Raw genomic sequence first — 15,530 nt, forward strand, 5'->3', positions numbered from 1 at the left:
GTCAGCACCATGACAGATGCCTTTAGCAGGTATGTGGGTGGGATGGAGCCCTAAGCATGGCTTAGATTGCACCAGGCAATGGCTGAAGATGTTCATGGCTACAAGGATATGTGCCACCAAAAGAGACTGAGGGAAGGGGTCTGGGACCAGGTGGATGGATGGACTCACAGAGTAAGCAGGATCTCCACACAGTGCCTTTTGTAAGGAGATGGGAGCCTTTCTGTGCCATGCTGGGAAGGGGAATGGGTTTTATGATGGAAAATCATTGCTCTGGTTTCCCTTATTTTGACTTTGGCAAACACAGCATAAACTCTACCATCTCCAGTATACATTTCAGTGACATTAGGTTTTTTGTTCGGTTGGGTAGCCACTATATTGCCAATCTTATATTCTCAAACTCAATCTCTGTCCCCATGCTGCTGATGCTTTCTAATTTCTTTCTTTCTTTTTTTTTTTTATTAACTTGAGTATTTCTTATATACATTTCGAGTGTTATTCCCTTTCCCGGTTTCCGGGCAAAAATCCCCCTCCCCCTTCCCTCCTCCCCTTCCTTATGGGTATTCCCCTCCCAACCCTCCCCCCATTGCCGCCCTCCCCCCAACAGTCTAGTTCACTGGGGGTTCAGTCTTAGCAGGACCCAGGGCTTCCCCTTCCACTGGTGCTCTTACTAAGATATTCATTGCTACCTATGAGGTCAGAGTCCAGGGTCAGTCCATGTATAGTCTTTAGGTAGTGGCTTAGTCCCTGGAAGCTCTGGTTGCTTGGCATTGTTGTACATATGGGGTCTCGAGCCCCTTCAAGCTCTTCCAGTTCTTTCTCTGATTCCTTCAACGGGGGTTCTATTCTCAGTTCAGTGGTTTGCTGCTGGCATTCGCCTCTGTATTTGCTGTATTCTGGCTGTGTCTCTCAGGAGCAATCTACATCCGGCTCCTGTCGGTCTGCACTTCTTTGCTTCATCCATCTTGTCTAATTGGGTGGCTGTATATGTATGGGCCACATGTGGGGCAGGCTCTGAATGGGTGTTCCTTCAGTCTCTGTTTTAATCTTTGCCTCTCTCTTCCCTGCCAAGGGTATTCTTGTTCCCCTTTTAAAGAAGGCGTGAAACATTCACATTTTGATCATCCGTCTTGAGTTTCATTTGTTCTAGGCATCTAGGGTAATTCAAGCATTTGGGCGAATAGCCACTTATCAATGAGTGCATACCATGTATGTCTTTCTGTGATTGGGTTAGCTCACTCAGAATGATATTTTCCAGTTCCAACCATTTGCCTACGAATTTCATAAAGCCGTTGTTTTTGATAGCTGAGTAATATTCCATTGTGTAGATGTACCACATTTTCTGTATCCACTCCTCTGTTGAAGGGCATCTGGGTTCTTTCCAGCTTCTGGCTATTATAAATAAGGCTGCGATGAACATAGTGGAGCACGTGTCTTTTTTATATGTTGGGGCATCTTTTGGGTATATGCCCAAAAGAGGTATAGCTGGATCCTCAGGCAGTTCAATGTCCAATTTTCTGAGGAACCTCCAGACTGATTTCCAGAGTGGTTGTACCAGTCTGCAATCCCACCAACAATGGAGGAGTGTTCCTCTTTCTCCACATCCTCACCAGCATCTGCTGTCACCTGAGTTTTTGATCTTAGCCATTCTCACTGGTGTGAGGTGAAATCTCAGGGTTGTTTTGATTTGCATTTCCCTTATGACTAAAGATGTTGAACATTTCTTTAGGTGTTTCTCAGCCATTCGGCATTCCTCAGCTGTGAATTGTTTGTTTAGCTCTGAACCCCATTTTTAATAGGGTTATTTGTCTCCCTGCGGTCTAACTTCTTGAGTTCTTTGTATGTTTTGGATATAAGGCCTCTAGCTGTTGTAGGATTGGTAAAGATCTTTTCCCAATCTGTTGGTTGCCGTTTTGTCCTATCCACAGTGTCCTTTGCCTTACAGAAGCTTTGCAGTTTTATGAGATCCCATTTGTTGATTCTTGATCTTAGAGCATAAGCCATTGGTGTTTTGTTCAGGAAATTTTTTCCAGTGCCCATGTGTTCCAGATGCTTCCCTAGTTTTTCTTCTATTAGTTTGAGTGTGTCTGGTTTGATGTGGAGGTCCTTGATCCACTTGGACTTAAGCTTTGTACAGGGTGATAAGCATGGATCGATCTGCATTCTTCTACATACCGACCTCCAGTTGAACCAGCACCATTTGCTGAAAATGCTATCTTTTTTCCATTTGATGGTTTTGGCTCCTTTGTCAAAAATCAAGTGCCCATAGGTATGTGGGTTCATTTCTGGGTCTTCAATTCTATTCCATTGGTCTATCTGTCTGTCTCTGTACCAATACCATGCAGTTTTTATCACTATTGCTCTGTAATACTGCTTGAGTTCAGGGATAGTGATTTCCCCTGAAGTCCTTTTATTGTTGAGGATAGTTTTAGCTATCCTGGGTTTTTTGTTATTCCAGATGAATTTGCAAATTGTTCTGTCTAACTCTTTGAAGAATTGGATTGGTATTTTGATGGGGATTGCATTGAATCTGTAGATCGCTTTTGGTAAAATGGCCATTTTTACTATATTGATCCTGCCAATCCATGAGCATGGGAGATCTTTCCATCTTCTAAGGTCTTCTTCAATTTCTTTCTTCAGTGTCTTGAAGTTCTTATTGTACAGATCTTTTACTTGCTTGGTTAAAGTCACACCGAGGTACTTTATATTATTTGGGTCTATTATGAAGGTTGTCGTTTCTCTAATTTCTTTCTCGGCTTGTTTCTCTTTTGTGTAGAGGAAGGCTACTGATTTATTTCAGTTAATTTTATACCCAGCCACTTTGCTGAAGTTGTTTATCAGCTGTAGTAGTTCTCTGGTGGAACTTTTGGGATCGCTTAAATATACTATCATATCATCCGCAAATAGTGATATTTTGACTTCTTCTTTTCCGATCTGTATCCCCTTGACCTCCTTTTGTTGTCTGATTGCTCTGGCTAGAACTTCAAGAACTATATTGAATAAGTAGGGAGAGAGTGGGCAGCCTTGTCTAGTCCCTGATTTTAGTGGGATTGCTTCAAGTTTCTCTCCATTTAGTTTAATGTTAGCAACTGGTTTGCTGTATATGGCTTTTGCTATGTTTAGGTATGGGCCTTGAATTCCTATTCTTTCCAGGACTTTTATCATGAAGGGGTGTTGAATTTTGTCAAATGCTTTCTCAGCATCTAATGAAATGTTCATGTGGTTTTGTTCTTTCAGTTTGTTTATATAATGGATCACATTAATGGTTTTCCGTATATTAAACGATCCCTGCATGCCTGGGATGAAGCCTACTTGATCATGGTGGATGATTGTTTTGATGTGCTCTTGGATTCGGTTTGCCAGAATTTTATTGAGTATTTTTGCGTCGATATTCATAAGGGAAATTGGTCTGAAGTTCTCTTTCTTTGTTGGGTCTTTGTGTGGTTTAGGTATAAGAGTAATTGTGGCTTCATAGAAGGAATTCGGTAGTGCTCCATCTGTTTCAATTTTGTGGAATAGTTTGGATAATATTGGTATGAGGGCTTCTATGAAGGTCTGATAGAATTCTGCACTAAACCCGTCTGGACCTGGGCTCTTTTTGGTTGGGAGACCTTTAATGACTGCTTCTATTTCCTTAGGAGTTATGGGGTTGTTTAACTGGTTTATCTGTTCCTGATTTAACTTCGGTACCTGGTATCTGTCTAGGAAATTGTCCATTTCCTGCAGATTTTCAAGTTTTGTTGAATATAGGCTTTTATAGTAAGATCTGATGATTTTTTGAATTTCCTCTGAATCTGTTGTTATGTCTCCCTTTTCATTTCTGATTTTGTTAATTTGGATACACTCTCTGTGTCCTCTTGTTAGTTTGGCTAAGGGTTTATCTATCTTGTTGATTTTCTCAAAGAACCAACTTTTGGTTCTGTTGATTCTTTCTATGGTCCTTTTTGTTTCTACTTGGTTAATTTCAGCTCTGAGTTTGATTATTTCCTGCCTTCTACTCCTCCTGGGTGTATTTGCTTCTTTTTGTTCTAGAGCTTTTAGGTGTGCTGTCAAGCTGCTGACATATGCTCTTTCCTGTTTCTTTCTGCAGGCACTCAGCGCTATGAGTTTTCCTCTTAGCACAGCTTTCATTGTGTCCCATAAGTTTGGGTATGTTGTAACTTCATTTTCATTAAATTCTAAAAAGTCTTTAATTTCTTTCTTTATTTCTTCCTTGACCAGGTTATCATTGAGTAGAGCATTGTTCAGTTTCCACGTATATGTGGGCATTCTTCCCTTATTGTTATTGAAGACCAGTTTTAGGCTGTGGTGGTCTGATAGCACGCATGGGATTATTTCTATCTTTCTGTACCTGTTGAGGCCCGTTTTTTGACCAATTATATGGTCAATTTTGGAGAAAGTACCATGAGGAGCTGAGAAGAAGGTATATCCTTTTGCTTTAGGATAGAATGTTCTATAAATATCCGTTAAGTCCATTTGGCTCATGACTTCTCTTAGTCTGTCTACGTCTCTGTTTATTTTCTGTTTCCATGATCTGTCCATTGATGAGAGTGGGGTGTTGAAATCTCCTACTATTATTGTGTGAGGTGCAATGTGTGTTTTGAGCTTTAGTAAGGTTTCTTTTACGTATGTAGGTGCCCTTGTATTTGGGGCATAGATATTTAGGATTGAGAGTTCATCTTAGTGGATTTTTCCTTTGATGAATATGAAGTGTCCTTCCTTATCTTTTTTGATGAATTTTAGTTGAAAATTGATTTTATCTGATATTAGAATGGCAACTCCAGCTTGCTTCTCCCGACCATTTGCTTGGAAAGTTGTTTTCCAGCCTTTCACTCTGAGGTAGTGTCTGTCTTTGTCTCTGAGGTGTGTTTCTGTAGGCAGGAGAATGCAGGGTCCTCGTTGCGTATCCAGTTTGTTAATCTATGTCTCTTTATTGGGGAGTTGAGGCCATTGATGTTGAGAGATATTAAGGAATAGTGATTATTGCTTCCTGTCATATTCATATTAGGATGTGAGGTTATGTTTGTGTGCTTTTCTTCTCTTTGTTTTGTTGCCAAGACGATTAGTTTCTTGCTTCTTCTAGGGTATAGCTTGTCTCCTTATGTTGGGCTTTACCATTTATTATCCTTTGTAGTGCTGGATTTGTAGAAAGATATTGTATAAATTTGGTTTTGTCATGGCATATCTTGGTTTCTCCATCTATGTTAATTGAGAGTTTTGCAGGAAACAGTAACCTGGGCTGGCATTTGTGTTCTCTTAGGGTCTGTATTACATCTGTCCAGGATCTTCTGGCCTTCATAGTTTCTGGCAAAAAGTCTGGTGTGATTCTGACAGGTCCGCCTTTATATGTTACTTGACCTTTTTCCCTTACTGCTTTTAATATTCTTTCTTTATTTTGTGCGTTTGGTGTTTTGACTATTATGTGACGGGAGGTGTTTCTTTTCTGGTCCAATCTATTTGGAGTTCTGTAGGCTTCTTGTATGCCTATGGGTATCTCTTTTTTTAGGTTAGGGAAGTTTTCTTCTATGATTATGTTGAAGATATTTACTGGTCGTTTGAGCTGGGAGTCTTGACTCTCTTCTATACCTATTATCCTTAGGTTTGATCTTCTCATTGAGTCCTGGATTTCCTGTATGTTTTGGACCAGTAGCTTTTTCCGCTTTACATTATCTTTGACAGTTGAGTCAATGATTTCTATGGAATCTTCTGCTCCTGAGATTCTCTCTTCCATCTCCTGTATTCTGTTGGTGAAGCTTGTATCTACAGCTCCTTGTCTCTTCTTTTGGTTTTCTATATCCAGGGTTGTTTCCATGTGTTCTTTCTTGATTGCTTCTATTTCCATTTTTAATTCCTTCAATTGTTTGATTGTGTTTTCCTGGAATTCTTTCAGGGATTTTTGTGACTCCTCTCTATGGGCTTCTACTTGTTTATTTATGATTTCCTGGAATTCTTTCAGGGATTTTTGTGACTCCTCTCTATGGGCTTCTACTTGTTTAATTATGTTTTCCTGGAATTCTTTCAGGCATTTTTGTGATTCCTCTCTGTAGGCTTCTACTTGTTCTCTAAGGGAGTTCTTCACGTCTTTCTTGAAGTCCTCCAGCATCATGATCAAATATGATTTTGAAACTAGATCTTGCTTTTCTGGTGTGTTTGGATATTCCATGTCTGTTTTGGTGGGAGAATTGGGCTCCAATGGTGCCATGTAGTCTTGGTTTCTGTTGCTTGGGTTCCTGCGCTTGCCTCTCGCCATCAGATTATCTCTAATGTTACTTTGTCCTGCTATTTCTGACAGTGGCTACACTGCCCTATAAGCCTGTGTGTCAGGAGTGCTGTAGACCTGTTTTCCTTCAGCCTGTTATGGCGACAGAGTGTTCTGCTTTCGGGCATGTAGTTTTCCCTCTCTACAGGTCTTCAGCTGTTCCTGTGGGCCTGTGTCTTGAGTTCACCAGACAGGTCACTTGCAGCAGAAAAGTTGGTCTTACCTGTGGTCCTGAGGCTCAAGTTTGCTCGCGGGGTGCTGCCCAAGAGCTCTCCGTGGCAGCAGCAACCAGGAAGATCTGTGCCGCCGTTTCCGGGAGCTTCAGTGCACCAGGGTTCCAGATGGCCTTTGGTGTTTTCCTCTGGCGTCCGAGATGTGTATGCAGAGTGCAGTCTCTTCTGGTTTCCCAGGCGTGTCTGCCTCTCTGAGGGTTTAGCTCACCCTCCCACGGGATTTGGGTGCAGAGAACTGTTTACCCTGTCTGTTTCCTTCAGGTTCCGGAGGTGTCTCAGACGCAGTGGTCCTGCCGCTCCTGGGCCCTCCCCCACGGGAACCCAGAGGCCTTATACAGTTTCCTCTTGGGCCAGGGATGTGGGCAGGGGTGGGCAGTGTTGGTGGTCTCTTCCGCTCTGCAGCCTCAGGAGTGCCCACCTGACCAGGCGGTCGGGTCTCTCTCCCAAGGTGTCTGGGAGCAGAGAGCTGCTGCAGGCCGGGATCCGCGGGTGTGGGACTCCCGGTAAACACAGGAGGTGCCCGGTCCTAGAGGAATTCTGCCTCTGTGTGTCCCGAGATCACCAGACAGGTCTCTTGCAGCAGAAAAGTTGGTCTTACCTGTGGTCCCGAGGCTCAAGTTTGCTCGAGGGGTGCTGCCCAAGAGCTCTCCGTGGCAGCAGCAACTGCTTTCTACTTTCTATGAACCATTCTAGGCACATTACAGAGGTGGATTCATGCAGTATTTGTCCTTTTGGATTGGTCTATTTCATTGGGCATAATATCGTCAAGGTTCTTGTATATTGTAGCATGTGATCAAATGTTCCTATTTCCAAGGATGAAAACATATTTTATAAATAGATCCCCTTTGGTTTACTCATTCAGGTGGCTATAGCCAGATGAATGGCTTCTACTTTTGGTCATGAGTATTTCTACAACATTTGTTGGAGTCCCTGCTTTTCTTTTTGAGACTATCATCAACAGGCAGAGGACAGAGATTCAGTCTCTATAACAAAGGGCAGTGCTCAACAGTGATGCTGTCCATGTAGGTTTTAAAAGTGAGGTTGTATATTTTGCTTCTAGATACTGGAGACAGAAGGAGAAGGGACAAGAAGGAGTTCAATATGTCCATTGTAAGACTGGAAGGTATTTCCTTTGTGGAGATGGGTCTAGGAGTTGCAGGCAGGGACAGAAAGCCAAAGACCTAGGTTTGGATCTTTGTATTCTGAGCTGTTCCCTAGATGTTCAGGTTGGGGAGACAGCAACCAGACACATGAAGTCAAACCTCCAGGAGTTGCTGGGTGTGAAGATAGGCAAGCCTGTGACAAATATCTTCACTTGGGTATAAGACTAGAAGGTGGATGTAAACCTTATGAACATTGAACCAGGTCCTGGCATTCAAATGCAGCTAAATACTTGGGAAGTACCTGGGACTATGCAGTGTAGAAAGGAAGCAGTGTTACAGAAAGGCTCCTCCATTCCTCAACCACTGGCATTGATGCTTTACTGTTGTCATCTGTCTCTTGAGGCTATGCTTTGTTTTCTTGTCCATTTCTTCCTGCAGCAAACAAGTATCTCCCACTCAGGACATCCTTAGAAATTAACATTTTTTCCAGTCATGGTGATGTCTAGTCAAAGACTTCAGGCTGGCCAGGAGCCATGGCACATGATGATTGACATGCTTCAGCTCAAGACCAGTGAATAAAATTTCTTCCTGTGAAGACATCCATTGTATTTGGTCTAGTAGGAGGACTCCAGGCATTTCTCATATGAGGCTGACAGAATACCACAACTGGTATAGTGTCCTCAATGTGAACCCTCTTATGGCTAGAATAATCTCCCAGCCCTAAGAAGTAGCCTCTGCCTCTGCTCAGTAGTCAGTTTAGCTTTTGCCTATTTTTTCTGTAAAGACTTAATGTGCAATATGTATGTATGTAGGTGTGTGTTCTATGTTGTGGTGTGTGTGTGTATGTGTGTGTGTGTGTGTGTGTATGTGTATGCACCTGAATGGTACCCAAGGATGCCAGAAGAGGGCTTCAGATATCCTGCATGTCAATGTAACACAAGCTCCAGGATTCTTTTAGAAGACAGAATTTAAAATTAACTCAAACAAATCAGTAATCTTCCTCTACTCAAAGGATAAACAGGCTGAGGAAGAAATTAGGGGAAAAACACCCTTCACAATAGTCAAAAATAATATAATACCTTGGTGTGACTCTAACCACTCAAGTGAAAGATCTGTATAACAAGTCCCTGAAGAAAGAAATTGAAGAAGATCTCAGAAGATGGAAAGATCTCCCATACTCATGGATTGGCAGGATTAATGTCAAAAAATAGCTATCTCCATGAAAATTCTAACTCAATTCTTCATAGACTTAGAAAGAACAATTTGCCAATTCATTTGGAATAACAAAAAACCCAGGATAGCAAAAACTATTCTCAACAATAAAAGAACTTCTGGAGGAATCACCATCCCTAACATCAAGCAGTATTACAGAGCAATAGTGATAAAAACTGCACGCTATTGGTACAGAGACAGGCCGGTAGATCAATGGAATAGAATTGAAGACCCAGAAATGAACCCACACACCTGTGGTCACTTGATCTTTGACAAAGAAACTGAAACCATCCAGTGGAAAAAAGACAGTATTTTCAACAAATGGTGCTGGTTCAACTGGTAGTCAGCATGTAGAAGAATGCAAATGAATCCATTCTTAACACCTTGTACAAAGGTCAAGTCCAAAGTTAAAGATCAAGAGGACCAAGAATCTCTACATAAAACCAGATACACTCAAACTAGTAGAAGAGAAAGTGGGGGAAGAGCCTTGAACACATGGGCACAGGGGAAAATTTCCTGAACAATGGCTTATGCGCTAAGATCAAGAATGGATAAATGGGACCCCATAAAACTGCAAAACTTCTTTAAGGCGAATGACACTGTTATTAGGACAAAACAGCCACCAACAGATTGGAAAAAGATCTTTACCAATCCTACATCTGATAGAGGGCTAATATCCAATACATATAAAGAACTCAAGAAATTAGACTCCAGAAAATTCAATAACCCTACTTGAAAACAGGGTACTGAACGAAACGAAGAATTCTCAACTGAGGAATATCAGATGGCAGAGCAGTACCTAAAGAAATATTTGACATCCTTAGTGATCAGTTGAGAATTCTTCATTTCATACCCTGTTTTCAAGCAAGGTGTTAAGAAAGGATGGCCTTTTGGGGCCTCAATGAGAGGAGAGGCCCTTGGTCCTGTGAAGGACCCAGAATAGGGAAATGCCTGGTCAGGGAAGCCGGTGGGAGTGGGTGGGTTGATGGGAGAGCAACCTCATGGAAGCAGTGGGAGGGGGAAGGGATAGGAAGTTTCTGGAGAGGAAAATGGGAAAGGGGATAACATTTGAAATGTAAATAAAGAAAATATCCAATAAAAATTATCAAAAACATTTTAAATAGAAAAAAAATAAAAGAAGACAACTTCAGTTAAGAAAATGTTCCCACCAGATTAGACTATGAACAAACCTTTGGTGTGTCTTCCTGATTGATGATTGACATGGAGGGCCTGGCCCAGCTCTCTGGGGGTGGACCCATCTTTGGGTTGTTAGTCCTGGGTGCTATAAGAAAGCAGACTGGGCAAACCATGAGGAGAAAGCTAGTAAGCAGCATTCTTCCATGGCCTCTGCATCAGTTTCTGCCACCAGGTTCCTGTCTGGAGTTTCTGTCTGAATATAAATTGAAAGATAACATAAACCCTTTTCTCCCCAAGTATTTGTTGTATCACAAGTATTTTATTTTATCACAGCAAAATAAACCATAGGACAAGCTGTAAGTGTTCTTAATGACCGAGCTGTCTATCCAGTCCCCTTTTCCTGTTTTAGATGACACCATAGCAACCAGTAAGTCTGACCTGCTTTAGCTACACCCTCCTCTAAGTCTTCCCTCTTTCAAGGGCAGTCCAGGATCAGCTCTTTGTGGCACCTCTTCTTAATCACTGCTACCTGTGTGTACACTTTCTTTCTAGGAAAGCTCACAGCATTTTGGGCCAGCATTAAATCACTTGGACATAGAATTTTGTGATTCTATAGGAATGACTTGCTTGCTAGCTCAGGTGATAAGGATGTCTGTGGAAGGAGAAGTTCCTTATGTGTTTGGTCTTCTGCCCTATTTTCTAGCCCAGTAGTGGGTAGACGAGAGAGGGGGCATCTGTGGAGAGGGTATAGGTTTGCATTTTGTACATCTTATAAACTGCAGTGTCTCAAGTGCATGGTTTGTATTAAGAGACACAAAAAGCTTCTGGGGAATGCAACCTATCATTTTGGCCACTGTGATCTATCTTGGTGCAAACGGTGCTCACTGATGGTGGCTCAAGTGTAAAGATGGAGCTCCTGTGTGTTCGCATGTGAGTATGCACTCATGTGGCAATCTAGCTATGGATTGGTACCAGAGATCTGGAGCTATTTGTTAAGGACTGCCTGTTAAATGAAGGAGAACTCTCCCCCTACTTCCTGCCCACTTGTGAGTTTCCCCCAGGGTCAAATGTTTATAGACTAGGGGCATTGGTAAGTTGGAGGAATTTGGTTTCAGTTGGCTCAAGTGTTAACTGAGCAATGCCTGAGAGATATGTGCACATTCTGTTGGTCTGGAGCAAATGTGAAGGCTTCTGGATATCTGGTGGAGAACTGTGGGGTGCAAGTGCAGAGGCCTCTTCATATTGCACTGAATGTGACTGCTGTCCTGGGCCTTGCTATGGCCTTGCGGCATGGTACCCCAGGCTTCTCCAAGAATCAAGGTCTTATTTCTTCAGCTCGACCCACCATGCTAGGTCTTGCAATAACCCTGTGAGGTAGTGGTCCAGATCTTAGGAATTAAGGATTTACTCTGCCATTACAAGAAAGTGAATTAGCAGATGATTCTTGTTCTCGCACTCAAGGGGACAGACATGCCTAGAGCATATCTCTTCTTTGTAGAAATGATATTCACAAACTGATGGGGTGAGTGTACAGAGCCTGGCATTGCGCCCATGAGGGAGACTTCTAAAGAGCTGGCCTGGTTCTGAGCTCATGGTGACTGCGGCCTGCTTACTTCTTGTCTCTCCATGGGCTTTGATTCTAAGGTCTTCTGCACATGTCCCACATGTAATCTTCATCTCGGAGTTTGCTTCTCATTTGGGTTTGAGATAGCCCTCAAAGGCATCTTCCGATCACTGACCGTGCTTTTGTCAGCATGTATCTGATAAGCCAACATCTTGTTCCACCCGCCTATTTTCCACCAAAAATAGTCACAGACTATTTTAGCAAATTGTACTCAATTATAATCCATCCTAGATGTGCCAGTTGGTGTAAACGAAGTAAACCGGCCCTGCACTGTTTTCGTAGGTGTTAAAACACACTGGTGTGGCACTGTCAGTGGTCAGTCTTCAAGATGAGGCTGTTCGTCACTCTCTAGGGCTCATGCTTTCCAGTGCACAGTGAACCACCTGAGCTCCCTCTGGGTCAGAATGCTGCAAGAGGCCCTGAGTGCTATGGCCACAGACTGTCGCCACACTGGCATTTATTCCCCAAGCTTTAGTTCGGACTGTTAGCCTTCTCTTAGTTGATCTTAGAGCTCACCCACTACAAAAACATTACAGCAGAGTGGTGGGGGCAGATTGCATGGTAAGCTCCTTGGAGCCAGAGCGGGGTTTACAGGATGCTTCTGTAAGCCATAGTGTTTTCTCACACCCTGCCTGGTTCATAACAGGCTTCCTGAATACTTCCTCAAAAAATAAAAGGAAGCTGGTTCACACTCTGGGTCTCAAGCTGGTGTTGTGCAGGCCTTAAGTGGTTACCAGGGAAAGGTAGGCCTGCAAGAATCTCTTTCAAGACTCTTGGTCTCCTGGGAATTCTATACCTGAATAGTAACCTAGCAGGGATCGGATTGCAAGGCAGAAGTCATCTTCTGAGGGTTAATAGCATTCTTCAAGTTTTATTTAGTAACCTCCCTTTATAAAGCTACTTTTTTTCCCTTCTAAGTGAGAAACAAAACCAGAATTCTACCTGGAGTTAACCCTAAGCAAACAGTGGTGTGCATAATGGATTATGGCAGCTGAAACCTGAGCAGGTCCCACCCTTAGCAAAGGACCAAGCAGCCAAGTTTGCCTTTGATGGCCTCACCCCTCGCTGGCTGACTCCACCTGCACCAAGATCACTCTCCCTGAGGTTGTCTCCATGAACTTCAAAGCTGGGACTCCACCCACAGAGTGGCTCCACCTAGCCAGAGATGTAGGCAGAACCTTTCAAGGAGCCAAATTAGCAGCTTCAAGAATCAGCATTAGTTTCTTCTTGCTGCTGGTTGGCTTTGAACTCTCTATCACAGTTTTCTTTCTGCCATTGGCTTTGAACTTCAGTGCTTCAGTGCCTGAATTATCTTGTTATAACTGCATCGACACCTGCCAAACAGCTGCTGAAATACCAGTTACTTCCTTGCTTGGAAAGAGAAGCACATCCTCCCTATCTTTAAGTTACCTTATTAATACTAGGCTGCTGGGAGCTGGGGAGAGAGTGCTTAGAGGTAAATCACTAGTTGTTCTTGCAGAAGTTCCAGGCTCAGTTTCTAGCACCCATGTGGTAGCATACAACTTGTCTGTAACTCTAGTTCTTGGGGATCTTATGCCTTTAGGGGCACTAGGCACACATGGTGCTTATACTTGTATTCTAGCAAAACAACCACATGTGTAAAGTAATTAGTAAATAAAATTTAAACTCTAGGCTGATAAGGGCTGGACATATTGCTCAGTGTTGTAGCATCTGCTGGATATGCTCAATCCATAGTACCACCAAAGTAAATGGAAGAGAGGGAAGAGGAAAAGGCAGAGGGGGGAGGAGGAGGAGGAGGAGGAAGAGGAGGAGGAGGAGGAGGAGGAGGGAGAGGAGGAGGAGGAGGAAAAGAGAGAGAAGAGAGGAGAGAGGAGAGAGGAGAGAGGAGAGAGGAGAGAGAGAGAGAGAGAGAGAGAGAGAGAGAGAGAGAGAGAGAGAGAGAGAGAGAGAGAGAACACCTTTAGGGATTATTTTTGGGCTGGAGATGTAGCTCAAAAGCAAGCCTTAAAAACAAAACAAAAGTTGAGGTTGCAGGAGCATATTGATATTGGCCTCTGAGAGGCTCTACCCAGTAGCTGACTCAGACGGATGCACAAACCCACAGCTAAACAGTGGATAGAGCTTGGGGATTCTTATAGAAGAATAGGAGGAAGGATTGAGGTCCCTGAAGGGGGTTAGAACTTCACAGGAAGACCAACAGAGCAAACTAACCTGGACCCTTTGGGCTCTCAGAGTATGAACCTCCAACCAAAGAACAAATATGGGCTGAACTTAGGCCTCCCTGCATAGATGTAGCAGATGTACATGTAGATCTTCATGTAGGTACCAGATGACTGGAACAAGGACTATCCCCAAAGTTGTTGCCTGTAGGTGGAATATATTCTTATAGCTGGGCTGCCTTTCTGGCCTCAGTGGCAGAGGAAGTGCCTGGCCTCCGAGGTACTTGAAATGCCAGGGTAGGGCAGATACCTGGAGTGGCACCTGCTCAGAGAAGAGGAGGGAGGATGAAGAAAGGATGGCAGGGAGGGGGGTCAGTGAGCATGATGTAAGATGAATAAGCAAAAAAAAAAAACCCAAAATTAAATTAAAATAAAAAAGGAGGTTAGGTTGCAAGGACAGCAATAGGGAAAATAATAGACTGGGGAAATCCAGATTTATCCTTGAGGCTTGCCTGGGATTAGAGCTTTTCCTCTTCACCAGGTCATTGAGGAAGAAATGTCCCCCATTTTTTGGACCCTTTAGGGCATTCTACCTCACCATTTTCTCTTCTTGCTACTCTGTCAGTATGACTTGCAAAGCCAGACCAAGTACATAGGGGCTGTGCACACACACCTGAGCATTTCACTTGCAAAGTGTACAGAAAGTTTGCTGCTGCTGAAACAAAACGAAGTTACCTAAAGTCTGCCCTTGTTGAGTGCAGAAATGTTTAAAAGGCAACATGGAACTTCCATATAGAGTCCTTGTCTCCTGAATGTGGACTGCCAACCAAAAAATGAAAAATGAGCTTCTGCGGGGGATAAACAGGGCTCTTTGGGTGAGTCTGTAGCTACTGTGACTGATGTCCCGTTCATAGATTGTGATAGAAAAAGGACCAGAGTCTTGGGAAATATCTGGGCTTGTCCTGGTTCTATGGCATTGGGTGGGTTAATTGTTCCTATTGAAAATTTCTTAATCCATTCCAAATCTCCACACATTATCCCATTCTTGAAGGCCCAGCTCAGATTTTCCTTAGTGGATATGTTTTGGAGATTCTCCCTCTGGTGGATTTGTGTTGTAGTGAGGGGTAGTAATGACAGTATGACAGCAACTGTCCTAAGCGCCCAAAGTCCTTTCCAGAAAAGAGTTAGGTAAATGTGTGTCCTCCTTTGGACCTGGCTTCAGGATGAGGAGGTGAGTCATTGGCTCTCATTGAGTAGATGACTATGGTATATGTGGGGACAGTGCCAGGATTCAAGAGAGGCCCCAGGATGGATGGAATGTCCAGAAAGAACGCAGGATGGCTCTGGAGGTCACAGTGCAAGGCCATTTCAGTGCTGATGGCTGGCACATTTCCGCATTTGAAGACTTTTCTACAGAAACTATAGAAAATTGTGTGTCAGGCTGGGAATGGGTGTGGTAGGGAGTTTAGTCACTTTAGTTGTGTGACAGGAACCTGAGGTGAGACAGACAGATCATTATATTAATAGCTTTCTGATTCTTCTGTTTCTTAATATTGTAATTTCTATCCTAATGACTTCAGCCACAATTTCTTCCCCAGTAATTAAGAAATCTAGAAAGTTCTGGGCCCTGAGATTAAAATCTCTACAGCACAAGCCTTCCTCATGAATAGACTCTTCTCCAGTTCATCCTGCAGGCCTGCAGGTAATGTCTCTCCTTAGCCCTGGCTGATGATATGGTTCTAGGACATGCAGCCAATTTGCTTTTAATCTCCTTGTGGGGATATCAATGTGGGCTTCTCTGAGATCTCACTTCTCTCCTGTTGA

The sequence above is a fragment of the Rattus norvegicus genome, chromosome 4 (genome assembly GCF_036323735.1).
Source record: "Rattus norvegicus strain BN/NHsdMcwi chromosome 4, GRCr8, whole genome shotgun sequence".
In the NCBI taxonomy this organism is placed as follows: domain Eukaryota; kingdom Metazoa; phylum Chordata; class Mammalia; order Rodentia; family Muridae; genus Rattus; species Rattus norvegicus.